Raw genomic sequence first — 12,012 nt, 5'->3', positions numbered from 1 at the left:
CGTCAACCGGCCTATCACAGCGCGGCTTCACACCAACCGGCCTATCACAGCGCGGTTCGCGTCAACCGGCCTATCACAGCGCGGCTTCACACCAACCGGCCTATCACAGCGCTGCTCTCTCTCTGACGTCACTCGTCCCCCTTTGCAGCAGTTCCCCTCCTTTCTCAGCTCGTCTCCCGGTCATGCATGCGTCCCATTCATACCCTGAAAATGATTACTTCCGACCAAGCGATCACTTTCCTTGACTGTACGCCCACAGTCTAACTGTAATTGTCACCTTGACTGACGAAATGTCTTTCCAAGAACGTCCAGACAGTCGCCTTAACTGATAGGTTACTTACACACGGTAACTTCCGACCAGCGTCCGTTACCCATACACTCACTCTTGCATTCCCCCTATCACGGTCCTGCGGGCGATCAATGGTACCTCATGACCCCCTTTACAATGGTCGACAATTACTCTGGATGTCCGATACACCCGAACCACTTAAGCTCTTCTCTGAACTTAAGATTTTTACCAGGTTGTGCGCGCTCACAACCCCGCCTCAATCACACTACTTGAGACTACTTTGTTTGGAAAAACGACAGATAGAAACAAAGCACTGTTGTACTCTAGCAATCACCCGCGTAGCTTGAAACAAAATCTACCCTTTGGTCAATTCCTCAGGATTCGCCGGAATTGCTCACGGAAAGAAGACTATTTTGACATGCGAATTTATTGGAGGAGAGTATTCTCCTAAGAGGATACCCAAAAAAACTACTAAAGAATTCTCTCAAAAGAGCATGGTGGACGCCACGAGAAACATTAATGCAGAAGAAAACAAGAATGGAGCAAAACCGAGTGGTTTGCGTGTCTACTTTCTGTCCTGCGGTGAACCAACTTAAAAAATTGATAACATCAAATTGGCATCTGGTTAAAGATCTACACGAGGATTTCAGAAATCCACCTTTGTTTGCATATAAGAAAGAAAAGAGTGTTGCAAACCACACTGTGAGGGCAGCCCTACCTGTTGAAAAAAGCTCAACTCTAAGAAGTCTATTTGGTTTTCCTCCTACAACTGGACACCACAAATGTGGTACTTGCATCTGTTGTCCCGAAACTATAGAGGAGACGGTGTTCTCATTCAATAATATCAATTGGAAGCATGAAGTCTTCACAAACTGCAAGACTAGGAACGTCGTATATGCGATATTGTGCCCCTGTCCAAAGTTATATATTGGTAAAACAACACAAGAGGTCAGGCAACGCATCACTCAGCACAAATCCAGACTACGCAGAGAAGTCGAAAATGCACCCTTAGTACACCATTGGCTGGCCAAGAACCACGGTCCTGTCAAAAATTGAAAATGATCCGAGAGGGGGCGACCTGGAAACACGGCTAAATCAAAGAGAAGCTCTGCTTATTATGAAATACGACACAGCAGTCAACGGTTTGAATGAGATCTCCGAAATCTACAAACCCAATACATGAATTTGGAATGAGGACTACATCTCCCAAAATTCTCTAGTTTTCGGAATCAACACTAACAAAACTACATTTCCCACAATTCCCCAGAGTCAAACCACACCCATACCCAACAGCTCGGTTGGCTTTCATTCACCGTCTGGAGTTCGAAGGGGAAGGAGCGGAGAATCACGAACCATAGAAAGTTTAGAGTACCAGCGTGGAGCACGGCCACGGTAAGAATGGCACCTATGGGGACCACCAATCGTTGAGGCACCGCACAACAACTTTGGGTTTACACATGTTTTTCGATCTTTGCAGCATTTTTGGCGCCGGAATCGAATAACACGACAGAGCCCATTTTGTCGGGGACACGACCCGAAACAAGCACGCATTACGGCTAAGGTAAACCTGTAGACCGACACTTAGAGAGTAGTGTGAGAATGGTTATGTGTGACACCAACATTGATACTTAGCACACTTTTCGTTTGTCTTTAATGTTTTCCAGTACCTTTCGCTCCACCTAATTTGGAATACATCTGTCTTTTAACCACGGTTGGAGCCATGACCCAACAGTAGAGGTAGGCTGAGACAAGCTGATTAGCGTTTGAGGTGTTGATCTCTCAGTTTTTTGGTAGTGATGATTGTTTCCTTTGCCTTGTAGTTGCTTTTTGGTCCTGAGGAGAACCCTGGCACTCACAGGGTTCGAAACGGGTCGACCGACCCGGTCCCGGGTCATCTGTGTGAATCAACACTGAACTTGATTTGTCAACTGATCACAGATCCAATTTGCTTTGAAAAGTGTTAAATACAACAAATAAGATCGTTTTGTATATATAGGATTTCTTTTGACACCGGGACTAGTATGAATGTGGTATAGTATGAATGGTTGGCCAAGAATGTGTTGTTTGTGAGGTTGTTTGAATCACTGTACATACCAATTTTGTCTGTTTCATGTTTGTATATAAATGTATATATAATTCTTCATGTTTTTGTATTTCCATGCACAAAAAGAAAAACGACTAAAAACTAAAATAGTCTTGAAAAATTAAAAGCAAAAGTTGCAATTCAAAAAGCAAGTGTCCATGCTATTTTTCATGTATGCTTTTTTATACATGCCTTGAAAAAATTAGTTTCTCAGCACTGGCAAGTGTGTTGTTTTTTTAGATTCATTTGGCTCAGCCTTGCTGAATATAGGAGTCAAAACCCTTTTTTGCTATTAGACTTCAGAGCGGTGCTCTGGCTCGCGAGGTTCTGTTGGGCAGAGGAGCAGCTGCCACAGGACTAATCCTGGTATACTATTGAGTCTTCATTCAGTGGACTTAGTGCCTGGTGTTCTAGTGTTTGTTTGAGTTTCTTCTTTCACAATCGTTTTTACTCTTTCTTTCTACACTGTCATTGTCTTTTTCATTTGCACGTGTGTTCAGTTTGGGTATGGCTGAACAGGACACGGAAGCTTACACTGAGGAACATATTCAAAACCTTATGAGGGATCCCCCTCCTTTCGCATCAGCAGTTCTCAGCCTCGTGGCAAACACCCAAAACGAATCAGAAAAACGTATTCGATTACGTAAAAAACAAATCAGGACGGATCTCCACGGACATTTTCTACTCCAACATTTAAGATCTGGCACAATCCCTGCAGGATTGCAAGTTCGCAATATTACCGTCGTTTTTACAGACGACCCTGAATACAAGAAAGGATTCAGCGGAATAGAGACAAAGTGCAGCAGGGACCTGAAGGTACTCACCATTGAGACAGCACATAGAATTTCGGTGAAAGAACTGGAAGAAATTGCAGTGCTGGAGAAAGAAATCCAAGATAATCAACTAATCACAGACTCCAAAGGAATACTTGAAAAGATAGAAAAAGAAATCGGGGAGTTTAAGGATTTTACAGTTGCCCAGAAAAACAACAAATTTGAGTTGGACAAGAAAAATTTCTCCCTGGAATCCGTGTATCCATTTCTTAGAAAAGATTTTTATTCAAGCTCTGATTCAAGGAGATTTCTACAGGACAACCAAGGGCGATCACGTCGTAAATTTGTCACATTCTCAGACACATCATCATCTTCGGGAAGTGAATCAAATAATTCGAACAGATCATACCAAAATAGACAAGGCAATCAACAGGACCAACAACAAAGACAACAACAAAATCAGACTCCTTTTTTAGGACAAGGTCAACAGAAGGGCAGAGGACGAACGAGACCAGTCCAACCATGGGAGATGAGGACACGATCCCGATTCTACAAGAACTAAACCTCCCATCTATATTCAATCTATCCGACAGAATTCTAACAGAAGCAGAAACCTCTATTTTAACAAAGGGCCTTGGTTTTGTTCCATCGAGACCCACAGACTTCATTAAAATGAAGTTAGAAACGCTGGAATTCTGCCGGAAGATACGATTGAAAACATTATTTTCGGACATTTGTGAAGAACAACAATCTGAAGTCACGGGACTTAAAAAGAAATCCACCTTTTGCCCTGCCGGCTCAAAAATTCCAAAGGAGGTCATTACGTTTGAACGGACGGTGCTTTCAGGGATATCAGCTATCGAGAAAAAGAGAAACTTCGTCAAATACAATCTTGCTAAAGCCAAAAAAGATGCTTTAAACACGCTAAAAAATGACAAAACAGTTGTTGTGAAACAAGCGGATAAGGGAGGGGCGGTAGTGGTCTGGGACATCAACAAATATAAAACTGAAGTCTACCGTCAATTGAATGACAACACATGTTATAGACGCATTGCAAAAAATCCGACAAATGAAATCCAAAGTGAATTGTTTCATATCATCCAAAAAGGATTCGACCAAGGCTTTGTGGGCCCTAAAGAACTGGCTTTTTTACAGAATAAAAACCCACGCACTCCGGTATTCTACCTATTGCCAAAAATCCACAAGGGTGAAATTAACCCACCAGGACGTCCAATAGTTTCTGGTTGCGAATCCTTACTTGAACCGGTGGCTAAGTACATCGACTTCTTTTTGAAACCGTTCATAGAAGAGATCCCAGCTCACCTTAAAGATACCACTGCCTTTCTCCAAAAGATTGAGACCATAACCTTTGATGACAGCACACAACTAATGGTGACGCTAGACGTCGTTTCACTGTATACTCAGATCCCACAAGATCAAGCTCTCGAAACACTGTCATTCTTTCTAGATACACGCGATAGACCATTTCAAGTCCCCTCCGAATTTATTTTGGAACTGGCATCCTTCGCATTACAAAAGAATTTTTTCACTTTCGACTCCGAATTTTTCTTCCAGATAAAGGGAGTAGCCATGGGGTGCCCATTTGCCCCGGAGCTTGCTGTAATGTACATGGGACTATACGAAAGTAAGTTCATTTACAATGACAACCCCTTCAGAGACCGGATTTCACAATATATGCAATATATAGATGACGTGTTTCTCATCTGGACTGGCGACCCTGAAACCCTCAATCAATTCGTTGAATGGTTAAATTCACGCACACATGACATAAAATTTAATTGCACATCATCGAATAAATCAATAACATTCTTGGATGTGAAAATTGAACCCTGTAATGGAAACCTTGAGACTACTTTGTTTAGAAAAACGACAGATAGAAACAAAGCACTGTTGTACTCTAGCAATCACCCGCGTAGCTTGAAAGAAAATCTACCCTTTGGTCAATTCCTCAGGATTCGCCCGAATTGCTCACGGAAAGAAGACTATTTTGAGCATGCGAATTTATTGAAGGAGAGGCTTCTCCTAAGAGGATACCCAAAAAAACTACTAAAGAATTCTCTCAAAAGAGCATGGTGGACGCCACGAGAAACATTAATGCAGAAGAAAACAAGAATGGAGCAAAACCGAGTGGTTTGCGTGTCTACTTTCTGTCCTGCGGCGAACCAACTTAAAAAATTGATAACATCAAATTGGCATCTGGTTAAAGATCTACACGAGGATTTCAGAAATCCACCGTTGTTTGCATATAAGAAAGAAAAGAGTGTTGCAAACCACATTGTGAGGGCAGCCCTACCTGTTGAAAAAAGCTCAACTCTAAGAAGTCTATTTGGTTTTCCTCCTACAACTGGACACCACAAATGTGGTACTTGCATCTGTTGTCCCGAAACTATAGAGGAGACGGTGTTCTCATTCAATAATATCAATTGGAAGCATGAAGTCTTCACAAACTGCAAGACTAGGAACGTCGTATATGCGATATTGTGCCCCTGTCCAAAGTTATATATTGGTAAAACAACACAAGAGGTCAGGCAACGCATCACTCAGCACAAATCCAGACTACGCAGAGAAGTCGAAAATGCGCCCTTAGTACACCATTGGCTGGCCAAGAACCACGATAAAAACAAACTAAAGTGGACGGTCCTGTCAAAAATTGAAAATGATCCGAGAGGGGGCGACCTGGAAACACGGCTAAATCAAAGAGAAGCTCTGCTTATTATGAAATACGACACAGCAGTCAACGGTTTGAATGAGATCTCCGAAATCTACAAACCCAATACATGAATTTGGAATGAGGACTACATCTCCCAAAATTCTCTAGTTTTCGGAATCAACACTAACAAAACTACATTTCCCACAATTCCCCAGAGTCAAACCACACCCATAACCAACAGCTCGGTTGGCTTTCATTCACCGTCTGGAGTTCGAAGGGGAAGGAGCGGAGAATCACGAACCATAGAAAGTTTAGAGTACCAGCGTGGAGCACGGCCACGGTAAGAATGGCACCTATGGGGACCACCAATCGTTGAGGCACCGCACAACAACTTTGGGTTTACACATGTTTTTCGATCTTTGCAGCATTTTTGGCGCCGGAATCGAATAACACGACAGAGCCCATTTCGTCGGGGACACAACCCGAAACAAGCACGCATTACGGCTAAGGTAAACCTGTAGACCGACACTTAGAGAGTAGTGTGAGAATGGTTATGTGTGACACCAACATTGATACTTAGCACACTTTTCGTTTGTCTTTAATGTTTTCCAGTACCTTTCGCTCCACCTAATTTGGAATACATCTGTCTTTTAACCACGGTTGGAGCCATGACCCAACAGTAGAGGTAGGCTGAGACAAGCTGATTAGCGTTTGAGGTGTTGATCTCTCAGATTTTTGGTAGTGATGATTGTTTCCTTTGCCTTGTAGTTGCTTTTTGGTCCTGAGGAGAACCCTGGCACTCACAGGGTTCGAAACGCGTCGACCGACCCGGTCCCGGGTCATCTGTGTGAATCAACACTGAACTTGATTTGTCAACTGATCACAGATCCAATTTGCTTTGAAAAGTGTTAAATACAACAAATAAGATCGTTTTGTATATATAGGATTTCTTTTGACACCGGGACTAGTATGAATGTGGTATAGTATGAATGGTTGGCCAAGAATGTGTTGTTTGTGAGGTTGTTTGAATCACTGTACATACCAATTTTGTCTGTTTCATGTTTGTATATAAATGTATATATAATTCTTCATGTTTTTGTATTTCCATGCACAAAAAGAAAAACGACTAAAAACTAAAATAGTCTTGAAAAATTAAAAGCAAAAGTTGCAATTCAAAAAGCAAGGGTCCATGCTATTTTTCATGTATGCTTTTTTATACATGTCTTGAAAAAATTAGTTTCTCAGCACTGGCAAGTGTGTTGTTTTTTTAGTATCAATCACACTACAGGCATTCAACTCCGCATGACATTACAACACAAATACAACACAAAACACTGCAATCTGACAACGCATGACCCTTATTATACTCACTCTCGACCGACTCTGCTGCTTTTCTCTCGCACCCTCAGCACCTTCTTCGGCAGGCAATTCTTCTGCTGCTCGTCTCTCGATCTCTAGGGGCCTCGGGGTAATCTTAACCTAGTCTAGATCACCTTCCTCTAGAAGGTAACCATCCTAATCTGCTACCAACTGTTACGGTGGGATTTTTGATCTCTTATCTGATTGCTATAGATCTAGATCCCAACTCAGGTCGACTGAACCTTTGTTACCTGTCATAGAGTAAAAGCAATCCACTACTAGGTTAATCAACTCAGAACTTTACACGACTCTGAAGAACCACTTACCACGAATAAGTTTTAAAGTTTTATTATAAAGCCAAAGATAACTGGAGATACAAACATCTCAATATAAGGTTCAAAAGATATACTGGCATCAATACAAACATGAATTCTCTAAATGCTCTTAGGCGACAGAAGCATATCACCAAGACTAATTCAAAGATCAGCAAGTTTGCAAGAATAGACACAAGTTGTAACTTGAGTGTCATTTACAAAAGGAAGAAAAATCCAAATTAGACTGTCCCTACACTGGACATCCCTACTTAGCGGGATCTTAACCTAAAAAGGTGTCAGCCGTGGTGACTTCCAAAGAAGTTCACTCACTTTCCCTTAGTCTCTGTTGTAAATCTGTGCATCGCAGTTGTGCCCTCTCTGCCTACCCATCCGCTCTCTAAGGTTCCTCAGGCCATCTGTTCAAACTCCACCCAAGGGTGCTATCCCTAATACAAAAATGCCCCTCAGAGACGCCACTCACGTACACCTCTCACGTGGTGTCGGTTCTGGCTTTTTCCATGCTGATACTCCTCTGGGCTCCTTGTTAGCGTTGACCTTGCTTCTCAGGCTCTTCTGCGGCAAGACGGTACCCCCCAGGAAATTCCTGAAGCCTCCTCCAGGCCTGTGCCTGTCTCCCAGAACAGAGCTCTATTCATCACTCTCTTTATTGGAACCCCCTCACACCTGCAAACAGACACCCATGAAGTGGGCCCCAAATTCCGGCCTCCAGCTTATCTAACAAGTCGTAAACCTTCGAGCATGGTCCACAATTTATGCTTAACACGACCTGATTTTAACTAGCACAAGCAGATCAAAAGAAACGACTTATCTCTCCAGGCCCACTAGAATTACATGAAACAGGCCTGTGCACTCTATGAACCTTTATTTCTCAGCCTAAAACAGTATTCTAACTTATTACACACACTCTGGTTATAGGAAAACACTTCTATAAACATATATTCAGTCTATTATCGATAATACTTTGAATTATAACGACAGTAATCCATCTTATGTGAAAATGTAAAAAGCACTTTTCTTTCCTAATGCACTGCCATGAGGCCTACACGTTTCTACGTTTGGCAGCATTACATTCTCTTCTGCAACAGCTACATAACATGGAAATTAATAACATTCTAACATCTCTAAACATTACTACATTAGTTTTTCACACCAAGATATACATTCTATATTACTTAAACATTCGTATGTGTATGCACTCTATAATTCGACACTCTTATATGTTCCTTTAACTAAACTCGTGCAACGTGCTTGTAAATACGGTGCACTTCTACATTTTACTCAAATTGCGCTCTCTCACACTCCATGATCATTGAACCACTAAGATCCCCTGAAACTGGAATCCTCATTTGTAGAGAGAACACCAAACCTGTGCATACATCTGCTGCACAAAGTTGCTTCTCTTACTCTGCTGTCAGAGTCACACTTTCAATTTGGCAGAAATTGTGACTTCTTATAGTAAGATCAAAGTGCAGTCAACAGCATGGTCTCGTGGGTGGAAAGGGCCCTCTTTAGGTTGCGGCAACAAGACAGCGCATGTGATATTTTTGCAAGGCACATTGTTAGCGTGCTGTGGGTTTAGAGTCCGCCTATTGCATATCATTGTTTTAATTCATTATTACTCTCATTTGCTTGCTTCTAATGTGTTGGCTTCCATGGCCTTTCCTTCTTTTTCTCATGTCTCTCCCTCCCCGGACATATGGATGAATTCCTTGGGTCCTTCCACTGCTCATCTAACAGGCGTTACCTTTTTTCTTTCTGTTTAGGCACTCCAGGAAATTGCATGCGTTTTCCATCTGTCTCCACAGTGTGCTTCTCTTCTTTCCAAACGCTCCGTGTTGTGCTCTCTTTCTTGTCTGTGTGCTTCTTACTGACTGCTCCTGTTGCTTTGTCATCAGTTTACTTCCCCTCCCCCCTCCCACCCCCCCACCCCCCCTCACACTTCACATTGCTCTCTCTTTACACTGCATGCGGCCTGACCAGCAGTTAGGTGCCTCTTTGTGAGTTTCCTTCTTCTGCATCCAGACATATGACAAAACAATAAACATATGCCCAGAGCAAGCCAGACCTATTGGCTTTGTGAGTGCTTGTGAGCAGTTTGATATAAATGAGTAACAGTTATGATGTTGTTGTAAATAATTAGAATTGGTAATTACAAATGATACATATGCAGTAAATACTATGTGCATGCTGGAGACAGGCCAAGGATTAGATGAGCATGTAATATGAGCACTTTAAGTCTTCACGTACATAAAATATGCTATCTATATACAGTAACATTTTGCTAAAACCAAATGTGTGGTATTACAGGCAATGCTTTGAAACAGGTGCATGTACCCCCCAACCTATTAAAAATGAAGCCTCAAGATATACACAGAATTATTCCAACATGAGCATTATCCTCCTGTGCTACCACACACAATAGTACACTGGGAAACCCATTAATGCTGCACTTCAAAACCAAACTGCGGATGTCATGAAGCACTTAAACAAAAAGGAATTATTATTGATATGAAAATAAAAAGATACATATGACTTGGCGACTTCTATGCTTAGTTTAACCTTGTCCCGCCCCACAAAAACCCACCTTAATACCTGAATCACAGTACTGGGATGGAGCACATGACGACTCAAGGAAAGCAGTTGCCATTGAAGCAGTGTGTTCATTTCAAGCCAAGCACTACAAATCTGTGGCATATAGATCCAGTGATGAATGCCGAAACTGGATTTGCCGGTGGACAAACAGCGTTGACTCAGGGAAGCCAAGTCTGAAGAAGAGTCTGAGGTCCCATCTTGCATGTGGGGTTACTGGGGTCATTTCTGCGCCCACTCCCTTCCTGTACTAACACCCAGAAGCGACATTCAAGGGACATGTGACCCGACTGAGAATGTTTTAGGGGGGGGGGGGGGGGGGGGGAGGGGCGGATTCGCCTCAAATGCCCCCTTGAAGATACGCCCCTGACAGGGTCGGACTGGCTGTTACGGGCACCAGGCGTTTTCCCAATAGGCCAGAATGGTGGTTGTCGGTTTTCAAGTGGTGGGGCCAGCTTTGCAGGTCGAGCAGAATTGCCAGGCCTAGTTTGTGTTCCCAGTTCGGCCCTGGCCCCTGAAAATATTACCTACCAGTTGCTCGCCAGCGTGCTTTTCCTTGTGTCCTGGTGATGGCAGGCCAGCTGCAGGTGAATGTCTGTTTGGAGTCTGTCTGACAGAGGTTGCAGACCTGTAAAGGGGAGCAGAGGCGCAAGGCCTGCATGGTTATTTCTCAAGAAGTTCTGTCGCAAAGGCTGCAGGGTGGCGTCCTGCTGGCGTGCGTGTGTCCACTCATTGATAAACAGGCAGGGGTGAGATCTTTCTGAAGACTGACATTTTTTTTTGTAAACATATTTTATTGATTTTCAATCAGCATACAATCCAAAATAGCATCCATTACACCTAGAGTCGTCCAAATATGTCTACAACGTTGCACCCAACAAAACCCCCGGATCCCTCCCCCTATGCGGCAAGTGGTGTGGGTACATTCGAAAGACATTGTTCATAACATATCATCAGTAAAAGGGTAATGTTCAGAACACAGAGAGCATTGTTAAGTATCACATGGTTAGTTCTAACAATTCAGCTCTCTACTCCCCTTTGTAACCCCTGCAGGGCCTGCACCAACGCGTCCCAAGCCTTGGCCAAGTCTAGAGCCTTTACATTATCCATGCGCTTAGCCTGTCGAAACCTAATGGAACCCTCACTGCTAGCCCATTTATACAGTTCTGTACCCCATCTCTTGCTCGACGGCCCTTCCTTTGATTTCCAATGCCAGGTAATTTCCTGCTTTGCCAGGGATAAGCTTAAATCAATGAATTTACTGGTTACTTTAGTTTTGGGCGTATGTAGGAACCAGTGTAGCAGGCATATTGTTATATCAAAGTCTAAATGTCTGTCTGTAATTTTATTTAGGAGCTCCCCTACCTCTACCCAATATCTTCCCAAAACTGGACAGTTCCAGAGCATATGCTCTAATTCCACTCCCTGCTCAAGGCACCTGGGACACGCCGCGTCGCAGACTTGAAAATATCTCCGAATCTTCCCAGGGGTCAAATAAGCTCGGTGCAAGATAAAAAATTGCACATGCTGGAAATGCGCGTTCCTGCTCCCTTTCCACGTTCTGCTCAGAATGTGGACCCATACCGTGTCTGGTATCGGTCTGCCTATGCCCACCTGCCACTTCAGCTTCAGGTCATCCAGTGGTCGGAGTCCCTCACGCAGCATCCGAGATTGAAGGCACGTAACTGCCTTGAAAGTTCCCGCAGCCATCACAACATATTGACATGCCATGGTAGTCACCGGTTCCACCATCCCCCCCTTCCAGTGCCTCCGAAGTGCTGCTAATACCGCCGCATGAATCAAGAAACTACCATCTGGAAGGCCATATCTCTCCTGTAGGGCCTGGAATGGCAACAGCTCCCCCTCCTCATATAAATCCCCTGCCATCTGAAGTCCTAGCTGTTCCCACTCCA

The sequence above is a fragment of the Lissotriton vulgaris genome, chromosome 6 (genome assembly GCF_964263255.1).
Source record: "Lissotriton vulgaris chromosome 6, aLisVul1.2, whole genome shotgun sequence".
Classification (NCBI taxonomy): domain Eukaryota; kingdom Metazoa; phylum Chordata; class Amphibia; order Caudata; family Salamandridae; genus Lissotriton; species Lissotriton vulgaris.
Note: the sequence above shows the minus strand (reverse complement) of the source record.